Genomic DNA, 21,789 nt, shown 5'->3' on the forward strand with positions numbered 1-21,789 from the left:
TGCTGACTCTGGACTGCGTCCAATCTTACAACTACCTGGGGGTTTGGATCAGCGAATCGAGGCTCCCATGGGTGCACCTCCACAAACTGCAGCAGAAGGGGAAAATGGCCACCTATGCACTTTGCAAATTATACGCGACTCTGGATAGCCCCACAACAATGGCCATACAAAGAGTCCTGAGGGCCAAACTTTTACCGTCCCTCAGTTATGCACAACAGGCATTCCCAGGGAAATTTGCGCAAGACCTGGAAAAAATACACTGCACCTCCTACAAAATGATATTCCTTCTACCAGCTTGCACCAGGAACACCTTAATTCGTTTGGAATTTGAGCTCAACCAACAAAAACTAGAGGAGCTGGCGACTCTCTCGAAATACATTTTCTTAACAAAGGCGTCCCCTATAAACTCTATGAAGGCTGTTTTAAAATCGATTTTCCTACAAACCAGCAACCTATGGTCTGCCTGTCTTGCCTTAGCCAAATCATCTGCAGCTTGCGACAGAGAATTGAGACCCCAGTTTAACCAACTATGCTATCATCAAGGCAACAATAAAAAAGCAATTGCAGCAATGCTCTCTCACTTTGGACATGGAATCCCTGGCAGCAAGAGGCTTTCATGAGACCCAAAGTCTCCCACAGACACAGTCCAGCCAGAAACTCCACCTTAGGGAGACCGTGGGGAGGCAAGCCTTACACAGGATTTTAGCTGTCAGATTACACCCTCTTGCTTTAAAAGAACTATATCCAACCGCGAACCCAAGGCCGAGTATAAGGGAGTGCCGCTTCTGCAATTACAAACAAGAATCATTGGCCCACATTCTATTTTGCTGTCCACACTGGCGTAACGAAAAGTGAGGGGGCCTCCCTGCACGGTACTTAGGGGGGCCCCCTCTGGGCTCAATCAGGAGCTCTCCCGGCTAGAGTTCAGTGCCGAGGGGGCCCCTTGGAGCTACGAGCCCCCCTGCACTGCATGGGCTGCGGGGGCCTGTGTTACGCCCCTGGCTGTCCAGCCCTTCAGCCAGCTGGTAGAACTTATCTTAGACCAATCCTCCTTCAACTGGGCACCCATACAGCAAAAGAGTCAGTCCAACAACTTTATACCTTGGACATTGTAAACCACATGGCGAGCTTTGGGAAATTTGTTTACCACACTCGCACACTAATGAAGGGCAACTCTCCACACGCCGAGTCAGGAGCACCCTCTGGAGTTCCTTAGAAAGCTGGGCCCGGGTTGTGGAGGCTTGGACAATATTGAACTTTTGACTTGCTTTGCCCATAACAGATCTTTTTCAAATTTCTGTCTTATTTTATAAACAAAAACAAATGGTGGTTTTTAATAATTTTTCGAACAAATATATATTGTTTTACATTTCTAAAAGTGTTTTTTCTTCCGTTCTTTAAAAAATATGATGCACTTGGTAATGTTTTGATCAACCGCACAAATAAGTAATTCATGCATTCATTCATTCATTCATTCATTCACAGAGCTCTAACCACAAAAGGGAAAAACATGTATTTGGTTCCTAAGAGTTACTCCAGGATTAAGATTAGTTTTAAGAGGGATGCAAATTATATATCACAATTGATACATAATTGAGTGGCAATATAGCGTACGAAAGTCCCAGGGGTTTTGTGTCTACAATTAAATTTGGGAGAAACGTTTTGGTGTCCGGATTTGGACTTTCAAGGAGATGAAATAGTACAGTCCTGTCATTTATGTCAAAGCACTGGAAGGTCTAATCCAGCTGAGAAGTTAATAACGTCAGATATTCTGAAAAAAGTATGGTCTACCGTAGCAGTGAATTTATATGGAACTGTGGATGCGGGCTATTATTTGCTTACCCGCATTGATGAGTATTCATGTCTTTGCTTTGTTTGCCCTAAGTTGGCAGGGTATGTCCAGACATGGGTCCCTTGTTCTCCATGCCACTGGAATCAAGCTAACCTGGCTGATGAGGAGTGTTACCCCGAAATCGGTCCCAGGATGCTTGTTTCCGGTCTAGGGAAGACCAGGCTTGGCAGTTCGGGCCGGACTGTTCCATGAGGAGCAGGGTCAAGGCTGATTTGCATATGGCTAGGTCTGAACTAGGGTGGCGAATTGAGCTAAAGAAAGTTGATGGATTCAACCCAGATCTGTGACTGAGGGTGATTGTCTGAAAAGTTTCAGCGTTCCGTCCATCATCTCTTTGTGTCTGCTGAATATTCATGATTTCCCATAGTTCAGCAAGTGATATCCATGTCTGCCTTAGTTGTATTAGAAGAGTTGTTTGCCAAGTTGGGAATACCTAATACAGTTAATTCAGTTAGTTTGTTACCAATGAATTGAAAAGAATTCTGATGTTTAATGCATTATATGGGTGTTAACCATAGGGAAAATTAAACCACGGTGGCCACAAGCTAACGGCATGACTGAGAGATTCATGACCACCATGAAGAAAGACGATGATCACAATGGATCAATCTGTGTCAAGTCTTGTACGATTATAGAGTGCCTCTACATGCTTCTACAGAGCCATCTCCTTTTGAAATAATGTTTGTTCATGCAAGACGGACCACAAGCTCAGTGTATCACTCATCCCGAAAATAATACTACATTTATAAATGCCCAAAGTATAAAATGGAAAAGCAAAGAGTACCTGGTGTCAGACTACATGCAAAGGATTCAACCATTAAAGTAAGGGATTGTGTCCTTGTGATACAAAGTCAATTGAGGTAAATGTATCCTCCTTGCAGAAGTACTCCATTAGAGGCAACCCAGGTGAACAAAACTATGGTCTCCATACCTGCCAATACAAAGAACATAAGAGGGGCCCTGAACCTAAAAAGGATAAGGGACGGGGGAACAACCCACCAAGGCAAAATATGTATATAACAACATGAAAGGGCAGTTCCCAGTAATGTAAAGGACCAAGCAGTTCCAATAATAGCAAATGCCCACAGAACAGCTAAATGTATTTAAATTATTTTATTATCATTTGTATTCATAGAAAAATATATATCAAATGTGCATAGAGCAAAATCCATTCTTCATTGAATGAAGACTACATATAATTCATGTAATATCAGCCCAGGAACAGGAAGAACAATAAAAAAAGGCACATACATCACTCACTCATTCTACCAGTCACTGACTCACTCACAAACCGATACATCCAAAGTGACTCAACCAACTAGAAACTCTCTTCAACCAGACAGAAAAAGCGCCGACGTGCGTTTCGGAACAGTGTCACAGTGGGGAATTCCTTCATCAGGGCGCAATTCATCAGAGTACATAGGAAAGGCACGGTCTTCCAGAAATCCAGGTCAGTAAAAGTAGATCCCGTTCATACGTTCTGGGCAAGCAAAAGCATATCTGTGGGCAAAAGAGTATAATCAATAAAAAATGCAAAAATTACCCTAATACAGGGAAGAAAGCGCTGGTCATAATATGGAGTAAAACAGAGTATAATCAAGCTATAATCCATATAGTCCTCAACATACATACCTGCCAACTCACAATGTGCCACTGTGTGACAAATGATATCGGCTCCCATCACACTGTCTCCCGGTGAGGAGCTGATTACACACAGTGGCAGGGAAAACTGTAAATAGTGGTTTTCCAGCTCTTTTTCCATGGCTTTGAACTGCTGCCGTCCATGAAGGGGCGCAAAAACACTCCAGGACATTAGCACCAGTCTTGGCAAGCTTTTTATGGAGGGGGAGGGGGAGGGGGTGGGGGCTTGGAGACAGGGTGTGATTCAAAAGGGCCTTGTAGGTAATTCTAGGCATGAAGCCACGCCTCCTCCAAGGTCACGCACCCTCCTCAAAGTGAGATTGTTCTGCAAGTTGGCAGGTATGGGTTTCTGCAACTTCTGTGCAAAATGCCATAACTACAAATGTATCTCATTTCAAGTGGATGATAAATCATTATTAAGGGTGGTCCTATTAAATAAAACCAATATACTCTCAGTTCTCGAAAGGTTGGTGATTCTTTAGAGACAGATTAGAAAGCATACAGTTATTCAGCCTCTGCATTGTTCCTTTAATAAGTATCTACTTTATACAGTTGTACTGTGCTTGTAAGAAGATATTAGGAATTCTTACTGAGCATCTGTACTGTATTTTGTTTGCATGAATGTTCCTTTGATGAGGGTGCTTCCTTGTGTTTGAAGCCCTGATCATGGCTTCGGTAAGTAATTTAATTTAAAACAATAGTTCCAAACTAAGGGTTTGGGGGAGGGGTGCTCCTTCACAACCATGATGGATATCCCATGCGCCTCCTCAAATTCAAAAATCCAAAACGCTGTAAAAAAATTTTGTAAAATACTAACTTTGTGTTCAAGTGACCAAAGATGGTCTTTACAACAGCACCACGACTCGCTTGTCAAAAATATTCGTTTGGTGAGGATAGGGTTACCACCTAACTTGTTTTCTACAGGCACCACCATCATGTTAAAGTCCTGGTACAAATGTAAGCAAAATCACCCAACCCGGTCTTTGTACTCCTTACTTCAAACCTCCAAAATAAGTAGAAAGCACTTTTAAATGTGTTCTAGAGCTGCCTTAATAATCCACGACTAACAATTGCGATAAAGCAGAAAATGCAGGTTGCTAATGAATGCATACGATTTTGTTTAAAGTCCTATTTTTGCATCACGTCCGGGCCTTTGCAGTCTCTTTAAACAGCAACAAATGGCCGCTGTTTTTCTCTTGGAAAGGTGGCAACCCGAGGTGAGGATGACGTTGGATCTGACCTTGCCAGGTTTTTTTGCCGCTGAATTATGAACAGTCATCTGAAGTTCATTGTCATTTGGAAGAGAAGCTTCCGTTTTGGTCGAATAGCGCATTCCCGCCCTTCCACTATTCATTTAATTGCCGCCATTGCTGTAGACAGCTTTGATCAATTTCACAGTTTTGTTCCCGTCTGATTGGATGGGTACATACTGTACATTTTCACGCGCCAGAACATCAGGCGTTTTAATACAGCCCTCAACTGCTGCGGCAGCTGCCAGACGATTCCCATATATTGCCCAGTGTGGAGCACCAAAAAGCCAGCAGAGATTTGCTGCAGAAATCAAAATAAATCAGAGCGATGCATTTTACCTCAGCCGTGATATTACCGCGCTATCCTTTGGGAACTCGCTCTGAAATGTGATTGCGAAGTGATTTGTGCTACAAGCAGGTGTACAGCTTACAGGGCACTTTATTTCGCACGGTGCCCGCACTTGTCAAGGAGCTGGTCGGGGGTGTTGTAAACAGGCTGTACTTAATCCGAAGTACTTTTCAGACTGCAAACCAGCAGTTGGCGGCCGGCACTGAACCTCGCTCGGATATAGTGGGGGAACAACTAGAGCACAGCTCAAAGGGCCAATATTTACAGCGCTTACAACTTATCTGACCATTGTTAAAACCAGTTGTGAAGCCTCTCTCGGGGAGAGGATGTGGCCTAACGGCTAGGGCGGTCGATCTCAAATCTAAGGAACCGGGCTCAACATACTGTGATTCTGGGCAAATCACTTAATGTTCCCCTGCCTAACAAAAATGAATGTGTCCTTGTGTAACGCAACTGGTGCTCATGTAAACCGCTCTGATACCTCAGGGTCAAGTTCACGCTATATAAAATACAAAAAAAAAACACGCATAATAAGTATGCATTTTTGGGTACACCTTAAAAGGGATAGTCACAATTCTCAGACATATAACCGAATACTTTGTATTTTCAATCCTTATGTCCCTAGTTCTGACACAAAATATCCGTCTCCTTAGGGTTCTAAGATTTAGTTTACAAGGCATTAAACTCAATGCAAAGAAGCGTCCCATGTTCCCAGATCTTACAATGAGAGGTGTATCTCTTTGGCACAATGGAAATAACAGTAATCGATCTTGGAGTCATCAGAATAACCAGTTGGCAATCTGTGTAATGCAATTAATTGGATTCTTACTCTGGAATGGCCATACTTAAAAAAGTGTACCCAGTCGTGGCCGAGGGAGGTAAGCTTGGTGGCGCGGTGGGGGTGGGGGCGTTGACAGACGACGGAATAGGTTTTATTAATTTATTTAGTTTGACCTATTCCATCGTCTGTTAACTTCCCCCACCCCACCACGTTTTCCTGCGCTGACCGCCCCTGAGTGTACCAGCACTACAAAATATGTTATTCCCAGATTGCTTTTCTTATTGTCAATATTGTTACATTTCAAGGACAATTTGTCAGTAGGAATATTTGGCCTGTTCATTTGGAGCCATATGTATCAAGGTACCGATTTGCGATTCTGAAATAGCGATTTTTAAGAATACCGATTTGCGATTCTGAAATAGCGATTTTTAAGAAATCGCTATTTCAGAATCGCAAATTGGTATGTATGTACAAATTCGCTTTTTTTGTGTGAATTCCTAGTATTCCTTAATTGCGATAGCAAATTGCGAATTGCAATTAAGGAATACTTTCCCATTCATTTGGCCCATAGGAATGAATGGGAAGGTATTCTCAATTTTGCGATTCACAATTTGAAAATCGCAAATTGAGAATAATTTCAAGGGTGCAGGGATGTCCAAAGGACACCCTGTTGCACCCCTGAAATATGCATGAGTGCACATGTGGGGTACATACATGCCCTAAGGGCATGTATGTGCGTCACATGACACTTTGAAAAATGCTGAAATGTGCATTTTTCAAGGAAATCGCAACTTACCACCAACTAGAAGTTGGTGGTAATTTGCGATTCAAAGAAAAACCAAAGGTGGTGATGGACGGAGCGTTGACAATACAAACACTCACCCCCAGTCAACTGATCTGGGTTTAATCCATCACCGTTCTTTAGCTCACTCCGCCACCCCAGTTCAGACATGGCCATATGCAAATCAGTCTGACCCTGTGCCTCATGGGAACAGTCCAGCCCGAACTGCCAAGCCATGTCTTCCCTGGACCGGAATCAAGCTTCCCAGGACCGGTTTCTGGCATTACAGCCATCTTCAGCCGGGCTTGCTTGACTCCAGTGGCAAAGTGAGCAAGGGACTCACGTCTGAGCATACCCTGCCAACTTAGGGCGAACAAAGAAAAACCAAAGGTGGTAATTTGCGATTCCTCAAGGGCATTTTGCAAAGTTTTTGGCTTCATACATTGCATTTAAGGAATCGCAAAATTTGTGATTCCTTAAATGCAATTGAAAAATAAGGAATTGCCAATTTTGCGATTCCTTATGTTGCACCAGATTTTACTTCATACATATCATTTTGCTAATTCGCATTCGCAAAGGCCGAAATTCTGCAAATTTCAGCCTTTGCAAATGCGAATTTGCTTCATACATATGGCCCTTGGTCTCCTCTGGGCCTCCTGACCTGAGGTTTAGGTCAGTGCTTCAGGCTGTTGGGTAAATGGCGTGGACAGTGCTGTAGCACAGACTGTTTCCACCAACATGGATCTGACTGAATTACTTCAGTTTATACAAGACTTTACCTTTAAATTATTTTTTTATCGGCATCCAGCACAAAATGTATCTATTGTTGTGCATTTTCACCCCTCAGCATATCGGTGACCAAGCTTGGTACCAAAAGCATCCCACCTACTTCAAGTTGGAGTTGCTGCCTGGAGGAAACTTGCTTTCACGCCCAAAAGCCTTAATAACAAATATGCAAAGAGTGACACCCGTATTGACTGTGCAGACAAACATCCTGTTCTGTACTCTGGTTGGTCATTGTCTATGATTCTACTTGGAGGACTCTTTGTGTTTCTTACTAATCAGGGGAGCACAAGGCCTTACAGCCAGGACTATATAAAATGGATTGCCACTAGATGAGGTCACCAAGGATCGTCGTACGTGGTTCAGTTTTAATAATGTCCCGTGAGCATAGGGAGATGCTTCAAATTGGGGTATTCATGCAGTGGGATAACTTCTGTAATATATTATTCGGAATGGTATATGCGTCCACTTGGTAAATCATAGGGAGTGTGGAGGCTCCTCAGTAATGGAATCCCCGTGGTGCGGGGAAAAGCCTGCAGGATGGGTGCTCCTGTGAAAAAGTTCCGGGTGTGTGCAGAACAGGGGCGAGTAGGGTGACTATTTTTGCAAACCAAAAACCCTGAAATTCCACAAACTTAGAAGTAGGACTATAATTTTGCAATCATCAAGCAGCACAGAATGACTTAATTGACAGCACTTACCAACATAGAAAACAAAGATAATGAGGCACTAATGTGCATTAAATAGAACCTTTACTCACAGTTCTATCTGTGTTACCCAAATCACTTCCACCGAAGGATTGTTACCCAATTCTGCACTTGATCATATGAAAACATAGATCCCTCTGTGTTTAAGTCTAACTTCTTTCAAAAAGTGCACATGTGCTAAATATATTGAAATTTGCTGTGAGAGACAGTGGAAACTGGGTCACCTACTTCCCCTACCCCAAGTTGTCATGTTTCTGTGTTGTTCAAAATCAACTTGTGATCCCACAGTGGCCTTGCTATAGTCCCTGTTATTTGATAATTGTTAATTGTCTAAGTGGCACTTTCTGCAGACCTAATTTGCTGTTCTTTATGATCTGATTTAATCAAATCTATGTTCATTGCAAAGGAGCTCATCCTTTTTGTCCAACTGATTCCTTCTCAAAATATCATCCTGGATGGAAGGCAATATCTTCGTAATGTCTTTGACCCTGCTCCACTGCCCTTTGGCTTAATTTGCACTATAGAAATACCACATAGGTACGTAGATACTCTCAATCCATAGAAAACAGAATCCGTGATAGTAGGTAGAGATGGCCTCTTGAGACTAGGTTTGGCTTTATATTGTGAGAGACATTCCTTAATATTAATGGAGTCCAGCTAATGCTGGTGATTCAGATGCGCAAGGTCTGGGGTGGATTTGCATACATGGTTAAGTAGTTGCGTTTGTGAGAAGTCTTCAGTCTGAGAATACTTGGCCAGTTTCACACTCTCTAGTGCCTAGAGTCGCTCGCCCGTCTATGTGTTGATGTATTGTATTGTATTGTATGCTGAGCTTCTGTTTAGCATAACCAAGATGCTCCACCTAGAGAAGAACATGGAAACAGCTCTGCTGGCCCAATTTTTAGGTCGAGCATTCAAGACCTCTTGTATATATACTTTAGTATATCCTTATATGTGTATGTAGTTTGTGGGCTCTGGAGATCAGCCCTAGTACTGGTCTGCTTCCGCTTAGGGACTTTTTTTCTGTTCAACTGCCTCTATTTAACTGTCTTGATAGAAAACGACCAGTAGAGGTCAGTAAAATACCAGAATTTCTTTCTCCTGAGGGACTTTCTTTAAAAAAAAAAAAAATTCTTCCAACTGCCTCTATTTAACTTTCTTGATAGAAAACGACCAGCAGAGGTCAGTAAAATACCGGAATCACTTTAGCATACTCTAGATTCCAGTCCATAGAAATGATCCTCCACGAGCATCCGTAGACAAAAATATCATTTTTAAATCTTGTATTTTCAGTGATATGACCACCGAAGGACCTAATTTTATATTAAAAACAGAGCTTTGGACTATACCATTTCCAGCTGAAACACAATATTTCTCTCAATGTGTTCCCATACATGATTTGTCACGCAGTTTGGTATTTACTTTCCCTCCATGTTAAAGAACAGTAGATGTTTCAGCACCCAGGCTAATGTGCTGCTTAGCTAAATACATATAAGTCCAAAAAGGCGAGACCGATTGCATTGCAAATGCTTGTTTTCTATTCAATCACATGATTGTTAAGCTTTTACTGGGGTGGGACTTGTCTGCCACAACCTATGACCTATATACATGTTGACCTCTTACAGCCAGAGGGTGATGCACAGTCTCCGAGCCATAATTAAACCAACATTTCTTAAAGAGCAGATTGTCAGTGTAGCTCACTAGATTTCCATGACTAATCTTGGCTGTGGTTGTAATGGGTGGTATTTTCTCAAAATATCTTACTCTAAAACTGATGTGTGACACAAGGATGCAAGGTAAATGTGTTGGTCTAGATGGAAAGGGCACTTAGCTGTGTACAGATTTTAGCTGTATGTTGTCAGAGACCTGTTGTGGACAATACCTACAGTTGGACTTTTGCCCTGGCCAGTTGCCTACCATTGGTTGACTGTTGTAAATCTCATTTGCTTGCTCCATATACGATGGCCTCCCTTCCTCTTATTTATTTATTTATTTATTTTACAGATTTATAGAGCGCATGGCTGCCCATGGGCGTCCCAGCGCTAATAGACAGGAACCGGGTGAGAACCTAGTGATAGCCTAGTGAGAGATGTTTTATGGGGAAAGCCATGTTTTAAGTGCTCTGCGGAATGAGAGAAGGTTAGGTTGGGCTCTAAGGTTTGAGGGGAGCGAGTTCCATAGTTTAGCCGCATTGAATGAGAACAGTCGGCCGCCTGAGCGGGCTTTTCTGATCCTGGGTACCGATGCTAAATTGCAGTTGGAAGAGCGGAGCGTTCTTAAGGTGGTATGAGGTGAGATAAGGTTTTGGAGTATAGGGGGGGCTTTGCCGTGCAGAATCTTATGGGTCGTGCAGAGTGCCTTAAATTGTATTCTCTCTTGGATGGGGAGCCAGTGAAGGGCCTTTAAGGATGGTTTGGCTGAACATCGGCGATGGGTTCCTGTGAGAATGCGGGCTGCTGCATTTTGGGTCGTTTGAAGTTTTGCTAGAACTTTTTTTGGGGCCCCCAGGTAGAGAGCGTTGCCGTAGTCCAATCGGGAAAGTACTAGACCGTGGATGAGGAGTTTGCGGGATTGTGTCGGAAGCAAGGGTAGTATTTTCCTTGCTGTTCTTAACAGGCCATGACAGGTTCCAGCCGTTTTCCGCGCTTGGACTGAGAAGTTGAGCTCTTCATCTAACCAGATGCCCAGGCTCTTAATTTCTGGTTTGGGCACAGGGGGAGGGCCCAAGGCTGAAGGCCATACGGAAATGGAGCTATATAGAGATTTGTTACCTAAGAACATTATTTCAGTTTTTTCGTTGTTTAGCTTGAGGTGGGAGCTACTCATCCATTTCGTTATTTCGGTCAAGCAGGTGTGAAGGTTGGGAATGGAGTGGTCTTGCTGGTTGAGGGAGACCACCAGTTGAGTGTCGTCAGCATAGGCCAGTAGTTTAATACCGTAGGGGGCGACGACTTTCTCGAGGGGGGACATATAAACATTAAAAAGGGTTGGGCTCAGGGATGAGCCCTGGGGTACCCCGCAGTTGACGGCCGTAGGCCTGGACGTAAAGGTGCCCTCTGTTACCTGGAAGGATCTGTTAGTGAGGAATGAGTCTAACCAAGCCAGAGACGTTCCTGTGATTCCAAGATGTTTGAGTCTTTGGATCAAGATTGAGTGGTTGACGATGTCGAATGCAGCGCTGAGGTCCAGGAGGATCACAGCCACTGATCCCCCTGAGTCCATGATCTTCCTTGCCTCTTCGACTACCGCCAATATTGCGGTCTCGGTGCTCTGGCCTGGCCTGAATCCCGTTTGGGAGGGCTCCAGTAGTTTGTTAGATTCGAGGTATTGGGAGAGATTTTGGTTGACATGTTTCTCGCGATTTTGCTGATACCTGGGAGTAGGGAGATCGGCCTGTAGTTGCCGAGTTCCAGTGGATCGAGGTGGTTTTTTTTTAGCAATGCTTTCACCATTGCTTTTTTCCAGCTGGGAGGGACGATGCCATGGGTGAGTGAATTGTTAATAAGTTTTGTCAGATAAGGTAGAATGGTGGATCCGACTAGTTTCAGAATATTAAGTGGAGCAGGGTCAATTGGGCTACCACTTTTGATGGAACTGAGTGTTAGGAGGGTGGTGTCAGTTGTAAGCGGGGTGAAGGCTGACAGCTGAGTGGTGGGCAGGTTAACGTCCGAGGGGGCGTCAAGGGCATCCGGGGGGGTAGGGGGAAGTGATTTAATGATGTTAGCAATTTTTGCGTTAAAAAATTCTGCAAGTTCATTGCAGCGAGTAACTGAGGGTTCCACCAAGGGGGGGGGCTCCGGTAGTTTGAGGAGATTCCTAGCTATTAGGTACGTTTCTCGGGCTGAGTTGAGGGATGATTTGATTTTCTCCTCAAAGTAGTGGGTTTGTGCTTCCTTGATTGCTTTTTTGTAAGTAAGAAGAGTAGTCTTATATGCAATTTTCCTGGTGTGGTCAAAATTTTTCCTCCATTCTCTTTCTGACTTTTTACAGGCTTTTTTTAGGAGTCGTAATTCATCAGTGAACCAGGGGGAGGTGGCTTTGTTCCGTGGATTACAGGAGATTTTTTTGGGAAGAGTTTTGTCTAGAGTGTTGCCTATCCATGCTGAGAATTCTGCATCATCGCTGATAGGGTTGTTGTTGAGTGCAGGTGGAGAGCTCTCTAGATGTTGTTTCCAAATTTCAGCATCAAGCTTAGACCAGGATCGTGAAGGCTTGCTGGGGAGGGCAGTGGGGTGGGGGGTGCGAGTGATCTGCCAGTTTAAGGGGACGAGGAGATGGTCAGTCCAAGGGACTGGAATGGGATCAAGGACAGTAAGATCGTTGATGTTGGTGAAGACTGGGTCCAACAGATGTCCTAAGGTGTGGGTAGGTAGATGGCCTAGTAGTTTTAATTGAAGGGTTTCGAGGTCTGCTATCAGGTCGGCCGTGGGTTTGACTTCCTTTTTGTCAAAATGGATGTTTAGATCACCCAGGATCAAACATGAGGAGTTAGTAGCGGTCAGAGTGTAAGAGTGCTCCGTAAGCGAATCGCAGAAATGACCTAGTGTTCCTGGGGGGCGATAGATGAGGAGGCCTGATATAGATTGGCAGGGGGAGACCTGGATAGCGAACATGACGTTTTCGCAGTCGACGAGGGGACTGCCTTGGAGACGGCATGATAGCTGGTCTTTATGAATTATGGCAATGCCCCCACCCTTTCCCTTCGGGCGATCCAAACGATGAATGAGGAAGCCCGGGGGGAGGGAGTTGACAATGTCAGGGTCCGAGTCAGGTCCTAGCCACGTTTCTGTAAGGAAGAGCACTTCTAGGTTGTAATTTTCCAGCAGAAGATGGATTTCTGTCGAGTGCTTGGGGAGGGATCTGCAGTTGATGAGGGCCATTCGTATCGGGATATGGGGTGGCAGTTTAGGTACCGTGGGGGTGAGTCTATAAAGGCAGTGAGGACATCGGGTGGAGGGGTGATCAACGGATAGGCCATGTAGGCATGAGTCATGTACCTTTTTATTAAGGTGGAGCAAGTCGTCTTTTCCATATTTCCATGTTTGGTTGCTGGATTTGGTAGTGTGGCTTGGCTCTGCGCTCTGCCTAGCGCGGACGAGCGCAGACGAGCTTGCCTTAAGCGCGCCTTCGGCGCGCCATCGTCGCGCCCGCTGCGCTCGTCCGCTGCGCTGCCTAAACTGACACATGATTTATAGGTGGGGGTCAAGGCGTTGGGAGGGTGGGTGTGGCCAACAGGAGTGGGCGTGTCCCGTGGCTCCTCGAGGCCAGTGATGGCGGCTGTCGAGCGAGTTCTGCCCCTGAACAGCGTTTACATCTGCTGTTTGGGGAGTTCAAGTGCGTGCTGGGGAGATGCTAGCAGGTGAGTTTAGAATCAATGTCACACAGGTTTAAAAAGCAGTTTTCCAAATTATCACACAAGTTTTAAAAGCAGTTTTGAGATTCTAAGTTGCGTGTCTCCCGGCTAATCGCCTCAGGAGGTCCAAGTCTAAATGCGGCGCTAGCAGTCAGCGTTCGTATTTATGCCTGGTGGAGGGTGGGCGTGGCCAACAGGAGTGGGCGTGTCCCGTGGCTCCTCGAGGCCAGTGATGGCGGCTGTCGAGCGAGTTCTGCCCCTGAACAGCGTTTACATCTGCTGTTTGGGGAGTTCAAGTGCGTGCTGGGGAGATGCTAGCAGGTGAGTTTAGAATCAATGTCACACACTCTTATTGTGTTTCTCCCTAGCTTTGAAATGCTTTCTTCTTTTTAGGTTTCAACCTGGCGATCTGCGCAAGCAGTTCGCGCAGGTGAAATCTTTTGTTTACCATATTGGCTATTGGAACGTCCCCCACCTCCCATTGGCTAGCTCCATAAATGGAGGCTAGCCATTGGGAGCCGGATCTGTCCGTCAAGGCCGGACCAGATTCGGGGGCGTTCCCGCGATTTTTTCCCTCTCCCCTCTGCGATGTCGTCATCGCGGCGGTGGGCGGAGCTTCGTTTTTTTTCCTTCTGTGTTTGTTTTGGTCATTCCATGCGAGGAAGCCCAGGTGAGTGCTTGTTTTTTAGTGGTGGAGCACGTGAATTCAGTGTACGTTAGTTAAAAATACATGATGAAGACACAGGCCACGATCTGGCTGTTCATCAAGTGCATGGGCGCTAAAACAAATTTTTGCCCCTTTATTTGTAGTGAGGACTATGCAGTGGTTTGTCTGATGTGAAATAGCTCGGCTGATCCCCTTTGTTGCAGCATGCATAACTTTTCATTCTTTCAGTTCGACTTTACAGTCCGTTTTAATAATGTCCTTAAAATTGCGGGTGTTCAGTACCCAAACGGCCTAAATAGACTCGTATGGGCTAAGCATCTCGTGCCCCTCGTGAGACACTTGTAAAACTGCTCATAAGATTTGCAACAGGGAGTTTTTTCATGGTTTGGCATTTTTCGTAATGCATTACAGTTGAATTTATATAGCACTTCATACCCTAACCGCACTGCAAAGCGCTGAAGAGCATCATAGAGAGTGCAGAGTGGAGAGTGCATGGGGAGTGCAGAGTGCATGGAGAGTGCAGAGTGCATGGAGAGTGCAGAGTGCATGGAGAGTGCAGAGTGCATGGAGAGTGCATGGAGAGTGGAGAGTGCATAGGGAGTGGAGAGTGCATAGGGAGTGGAGAGTGCATAGGGAGTGGAGAGTGCATAGGGAGTGGAGAGTGCAGAGTGGAGAGTGCATAGGGAGTGCACAGGGAGTGGAGAGTGCACAGGGAGTGGAGAGTGCACAGGGAGTGGAGAGTGCACAGGGAGTGGAGAGTGCACAGGGAGTGGAGAGTGCACAGGGAGTGGAGAGTGCACAGGGAGTGGAGAGTGCACAGGGAGTGGAGAGTGCATAGGGAGTGGAGAGTGCATAGGGAGTGGAGAGTGCATAGGGAGTGGAGAGTGCATAGGGAGTGGAGAGTGCAGAGGGAGTGGAGAGTGCAGAGGGAGTGGAGAGTGCAGAGGGAGTGGAGAGTGCAGAGGGAGTGGAGAGTGCAGAGGGAGTGGAGAGTGCAGAGGGAGTGGAGAGTGCACAGGGAGTGGAGAGTGCAGAGGGAGTGGAGAGTGCACAGGGAGTGGAGAGTGCACAGGGAGTGGAGAGTGCACAGGGAGTGGAGAGTGCATAGGGAGTGGAGAGTGCATAGGGAGTGGAGAGTGCATAGGGAGTGGAGAGTGCATAGGGAGTGGAGAGTGCATAGGGAGTGGAGAGTGCATAGGGAGTGCAGAGTGCATAGGGAGTGCAGAGTGGAGAGTGCAGAGTGGAGAGTGCAGAGTGGAGAGTGCATAGGGAGTGAAGAGTGCAGAGTGCATAGGGAGTGCATAGGGAGTGAAGAGTGCAGAGTGCATAGGGAGTGCATAGGGAGTGCAGAGTGCATAGGGAGTGCAGAGTGCATAGGGAGTGGAGAGTGGAGAGTGCATAGGGAGTGGAGAGTGGAGAGTGCATAGGGAGTGGAGAGTGGAGAGTGCATAGGGAGTGGAGAGTGGAGAGTGCATAGGGAGTGGAGAGTGCATAGGGAGTGGAGAGTGGAGAGTGCATAGGGAGTGGAGAGTGGAGAGTGCATAGGGAGTGGAGAGTGCAGAGTGCATAGGGAGTGGAGAGTGCATAGGGAGTGGAGAGTGCAGAGTGCATAGGGAGTGGAGAGTGCAGAGTGCATAGGGAGTGGAGAGTGCAGAGTGCATAGGGAGTGGAGAGTGCATAGGGAGTGGAGAGTGCATAGGGAGTGGAGAGTGGAGAGTGCATAGGGAGTGGAGAGTGCAGAGTGCATAGGGAGTGGAGAGTGCATAGGGAGTGGAGAGTGCAGAGTGCATAGGGAGTGGAGAGTGCAGAGTGCATAGGGAGTGGAGAGTGCATAGGGAGTGGAGAGTGCAGAGTGCATAGGGAGTGGAGAGTGCAGAGTGCATAGGGAGTGGAGAGTGCAGAGTGCATAGGGAGTGGAGAGTGCATAGGGAGTGGAGAGTGGAGAGTGCATAGGGAGTGGAGAGTGCAGAGTGCATAGGGAGTGGAGAGTGCATAGGGAGTGGAGAGTGCAGAGTGCATAGGGAGTGGAGAGTGCAGAGTGCATAGGGAGTGGAGAGTGCATAGGGAGTGGAGAGTGCATAGGGAGTGGAGAGTGCACAGGGAGTGGAGAGTGCAGAGGGAGTGGAGAGTGCAGAGGGAGTGGAGAGTGCAGAGGGAGTGGAGAGTGCAGAGGGAGTGGAGAGTGCAGAGGGAGTGGAGAGTGCACAGGGAGTGGAGAGTGCACAGGGAGTGGAGAGTGCACAGGGAGTGGAGAGTGCACAGGGAGTGGAGAGTGCACAGGGAGTGGAGAGTGCACAGGGAGTGGAGAGTGCACAGGGAGTGGAGAGTGCACAGGGAGTGGAGAGTGCACAGGGAGTGGAGAGTGCATAGGGAGTGGAGAGTGCATAGGGAGTGGAGAGTGCATAGGGAGTGGAGAGTGCATAGGGAGTGGAGAGTGCATAGGGAGTGGAGAGTGCATAGGGAGTGGAGAGTGCATAGGGAGTGCAGAGTGCATAGGGAGTGCAGAGTGGAGAGTGCAGAGTGGAGAGTGCAGAGTGGAGAGTGCATAGGGAGTGAAGAGTGCAGAGTGCATAGGGAGTGCATAGGGAGTGAAGAGTGCAGAGTGCATAGGGAGTGCATAGGGAGTGCAGAGTGCATAGGGAGTGCAGAGTGCATAGGGAGTGGAGAGTGGAGAGTGCATAGGGAGTGGAGAGTGGAGAGTGCATAGGGAGTGGAGAGTGGAGAGTGCATAGGGAGTGGAGAGTGGAGAGTGCATAGGGAGTGGAGAGTGGAGAGTGCATAGGGAGTGGAGAGTGCAGAGTGCATAGGGAGTGGAGAGTGCATAGGGAGTGGAGAGTGCATAGGGAGTGGAGAGTGCATAGGGAGTGGAGAGTGCATAGGGAGTGGAGAGTGCAGAGTGCATAGGGAGTGGAGAGTGCATAGGGAGTGGAGAGTGCATAGGGAGTGGAGAGTGCATAGGGAGTGGAGAGTGCAGAGTGCATAGGGAGTGGAGAGTGCATAGGGAGTGGAGAGTGCAGAGTGCATAGGGAGTGGAGAGTGCAGAGTGCATAGGGAGTGGAGAGTGCATAGGGAGTGGAGAGTGCATAGGGAGTGGAGAGTGCATAGGGAGTGGAGAGTGCATAGGGAGTGGAGAGTGCATAGGGAGTGGAGAGTGCATAGGGAGTGGAGAGTGCATAGGGAGTGGAGAGTGCATTGGGAGTGGAGAGTGCATTGGGAGTGGAGAGTGCATTGGGAGTGGAGAGTGCATTGGGAGTGGGGAGTGCATTGGGAGTGGGGAGTGCATTGGGAGTGGGGAGTGCATTGGGAGTGGGGAGTGCATTGGGAGTGGGGAGTGCATTGGGAGTGGGGAGTGCATTGGGAGTGGGGAGTGCATTGGGAGTGGGGAGTGCATTGGGAGTGGGGAGTGCATTGGGAGTGGAGAGTGCATTGGGAGTGGAGAGTGCATTGGGAGTGGAGAGTGCATTGGGAGTGGAGAGTGCATTGGGAGTGGAGAGTGCATTGGGAGTGGAGAGTGCATTGGGAGTGGAGAGTGCATTGGGAGTGGAGAGTGCATTGGGAGTGGAGAGTGCATTGGGAGTGGAGAGTGGAGAGTGCATGTGGAGAGTGCATAGGGAGTGGAGAGTGGAGAGTGCATAGGGAGTGGAGAGTGGAGAGTGCATAGGGAGTGGAGAGTGGAGAGTGCATAGGGAGTGGAGAGTGGAGAGTGCATAGGGAGTGGAGAGTGGAGAGTGCATAGGGAGTGGAGAGTGGAGAGTGCATAGGGAGTGGAGAGTGGAGAGTGCATAGGGAGTGGAGAGTGGAGAGTGCATAGGGAGTGGAGTGCATAGGGAGTGGAGAGCATAGGGAGTGGAGAGTGCATAGGGAGTGGAGAGTGGAGAGTGCATAGGGAGTGGAGAGTGGAGAGTGCATAGGGAGTGGAGAGTGGAGAGTGCATAGGGAGTGGAGAGTGCATAGGGAGTGGAGAGTGCATAGGGAGTGGAGAGTGCATAGGGAGTGGAGAGTGGAGAGTGCATGTGGAGAGTGCATAGGGAGTGGAGAGTGGAGAGTGCATAGGGAGTGGAGAGTGGAGAGTGCATAGGGAGTGGAGAGTGGAGAGTGCATAGGGAGTGGAGAGTGGAGAGTGCATAGGGAGTGGAGAGTGGAGAGTGCATAGGGAGTGGAGAGTGGAGAGTGCATAGGGAGTGGAGAGTGGAGAGTGCATAGGGAGTGGAGAGTGGAGAGTGCATAGGGAGTGGAGTGCATAGGGAGTGGAGTGCATAGGGAGTGGAGAGCATAGGGAGTGGAGAGTGCATAGGGAGTGGAGAGTGGAGAGTGCATAGGGAGTGGAGAGTGGAGAGTGCATAGGGAGTGGAGAGTGGAGAGTGCATAGGGAGTGGAGAGTGCATTGGGAGTGGGGAGTGCATTGGGAGTGGGGAGTGCATTGGGAGTGGGGAGTGCATTGGGAGTGGGGAGTGCATTGGGAGTGGAGAGTGCATTGGGAGTGGAGAGTGCATTGGGAGTGGAGAGTGCATTGGGAGTGGAGAGTGCATTGGGAGTGGAGAGTGCATTGGGAGTGGAGAGTGCATTGGGAGTGGAGAGTGCATTGGGAGTGGAGAGTGCATTGGGAGTGGAGAGTGGAGAGTGCATGTGGAGAGTGCATAGGGAGTGGAGAGTGGAGAGTGCATAGGGAGTGGAGAGTGGAGAGTGCATAGGGAGTGGAGAGTGGAGAGTGCATAGGGAGTGGAGAGTGGAGAGTGCATAGGGAGTGGAGAGTGGAGAGTGCATAGGGAGTGGAGAGTGGAGAGTGCATAGGGAGTGGAGAGTGGAGAGTGCATAGGGAGTGGAGAGTGGAGAGTGCATAGGGAGTGGAGTGCATAGGGAGTGGAGAGCATAGGGAGTGGAGAGTGCATAGGGAGTGGAGAGTGGAGAGTGCATAGGGAGTGGAGAGTGGAGAGTGCATAGGGAGTGGAGAGTGGAGAGTGCATAGGGAGTGGAGAGTGCATAGGGAGTGGAGAGTGCATAGGGAGTGGAGAGTGCATAGGGAGTGGAGAGTGCTGCATAGGGAGTGGAGAGTGCTGCATAGGGAGTGGAGAGTGCATAGGGAGTGGAGAGTGCATAGGGAGTGGAGAGTGCATAGGGAGTGGAGAGTGCATAGGGAGTGGAGAGTGCATAGGGAGTGGAGAGTGCATAGGGAGTGGAGAGTGCATAGGGAGTGAAGAGTGCATAGGGAGTGCATAGGGAGTGGAGAGTGCATAGGGAGTGGAGAGTGCATAGGGAGTGGAGAGTGCATAGGGAGTGGAGAGTGCATAGGGAGTGGAGAGTGCATAGGGAGTGGAGAGTGCATAGGGAGTGGAGAGTGCATAGAGAGTGCAGAGTGGAGAGTGCATAGGGAGTGGAGAGTGCATAGGGAGTGGAGAGTGCATAGGGAGTGGAGAGTGCATAGGGAGTGGAGAGTGCATAGGGAGTGGAGAGTGCATAGGGAGTGGAGAGTGCATAGGGAGTGGAGAGTGCATAGGGAGTGGAGAGTGCATAGGGAATGGAGAGTGCATAGGGAGTGGAGAGTGCATAGAGAGTGGAGAGTGCATAGAGAGTGGAGAGTGCATAGAGAGTGCAGAGTGGAGAGTGCATAGGGAGTGGAGAGTGCATAGGGAGTGGAGAGTGCATAGGGAGTGGAGAGTGCATAGGGAGTGGAGAGTGCATAGGGAGTGGAGAGTGCATAGGGACTGCAGAGTGCAGAGTGGGGAGTGGAGAGTGCATAGGGAGTGGAGAGTGCATAGGGAGTGCAGAGTGGAGAGTGCATAGGGAGTGAAGAGTGCATAGGGAGTGCATAGGGAGTGCAGAGTGCATAGGAGTGCAGAGTGCATAGGAGTGCAGAGTGCATAGGAGTGCAGAGTGCATAGGGAGTGCAGAGTGCATAGGGAGTGCAGAGTGCATAGGGAGTGCAGAGTGCATAGGGAGTGCAGAGTGGAGAGTGTATAGGGAGTGGAGAGTGCATAGGGAGTGCAGAGTGGAGAGTGCATAGGGAGTGCAGAGTGCATAGGGAGTGCAGAGTGGAGAGTGCATAGGGAGTGCAGAGTGCATAGGGAGTGCAGAGTGGAGAGTGCATAGGGAGTGCAGAGTGCATAGGGAGTGGAGAGTGGAGAGTGCATAGGGAGTGGAGAGTGCATAGGGAGTGGAGAGTGCATAGGGAGTGGAGAGTGGAGAGTGCATAGGGAGTGGAGAGTGGAGAGTGCATAGGGAGTGGAGAGTGCATAGGGAGTGGAGAGTGCATAGGGAGTGGAGAGTGCATAGGGAGTGGAGAGTGCATAGAGAGTGGAGAGTGCATAGGGAGTGGAGAGTGCATAGGGAGTGGAGAGTGCATAGGGAGTGGAGAGTGCATAGGGAGTGGAGAGTGCATAGGGAGTGGAGAGTGGAGAGTGCATAGGGAGTGGAGAGTGGAGAGTGCATAGGGAGTGCAGAATGCATAGGGAATGGAGAGTGCATAGGGAGTGGAGAGTGCATAGAGAGTGGAGAGTGCATAGAGAGTGGAGAGTGCATAGGGAGTGGAGAGTGCATAGGGAGTGGAGAGTGCATAGGGAGTGGAGAGTGCATAGGGAGTGGAGAGTGCATAGGGAGTGGAGAGTGCATAGGGAGTGGAGAGTGCATAGGGAGTGGAGAGTGCATAGGGAGTGGAGAGTGCATAGGGAGTGCAGAGTGGATAGAGAGTGGAGAGTGCATCCCCTCTACTTCTCTTCTATGGACACTTGTACTTCTTCTACTTCTCCACCAGCACAGTGTGTGTTTCCACTCGCCCGTGGCACTGGAGACTGAAGCACATCCTTCTTAGGGTGACAACCGTCTAGCTGGTCATTATGGACACTCTTTCCAGTTCTGTACTTTTATGTGATCACACTATGCATTATGGGGGGTGTAGTGTTTTGATTCCATTAGAACACAGCTGAAAACAATGATTTGTAGATAAAAACTCTAGTCCCACTAAATCTTGGAAGTGCTTATTCACACACACACATGCATGCACGCACATATGCAAACACACTCTCTCTCCCTCAACAGGTGCACTACCTCCTCACAAGCACGGACAGCAAGCGTCGCCTTAATGTGCCACCCCAGCACGGTTTAACCCCCTCAGCTGTCAATTGGCCGTCTGTCACGTGACACCTGCAGACCAGACTCTGAATTTCTTCAGTGAAATCCAGTAGGGTACAATAGGTCTTACATTTGCAAGAGATTAAGCTGTTGGCAATGTAAATGACAATGCCATTTATTTATCTGTTTTCAAAACCAACACATAAATAAAAATTTTGTCATTTACAATGCCAATAGCTCTAACTTTGGCAAAGGCGAAACCGTTGCATTGTAAATGCTTGTTCTTTCAAGTCACCATGGGAGAGATTTCTCCCTCCCTCGCGTAGTTTTGCCTCCCTCAAGTATCCTCTCCCAGCCATCCGCTTTCTCCATCTTACTCCCTCCTTCCACACTATTTTGTCCCTACCTGATCGACAACTCCTTGTTTCACAATATGTCCCTTAATTTTAATTCTGCTCTCCCCCACCTTAAGCTTCTTCATTGCTTACTGACCCCGCTCCCTGTTCCTCCTCTTCTCTTCTAACTTGCTTTCTCGTTCATTGCTCCTATGCCTCTCTTGT

General features: G+C 48.0%; 1 protein-coding gene across 2 annotated transcripts in view; it reads left to right on the forward strand.

Annotated features, from left to right (window-relative positions):
- TTC27 (tetratricopeptide repeat domain 27) overlaps window positions 1-21,789 on the forward strand; it is a 1,731,040-nt gene that overhangs the window by 1,019,298 nt on the left and 689,953 nt on the right. The window lies entirely within an intron of this gene.

The sequence above is a fragment of the Lissotriton helveticus genome, chromosome 6 (assembly GCF_964261635.1).
Source record: "Lissotriton helveticus chromosome 6, aLisHel1.1, whole genome shotgun sequence".
NCBI classification, from domain to species: Eukaryota; Metazoa; Chordata; class Amphibia; order Caudata; family Salamandridae; genus Lissotriton; species Lissotriton helveticus.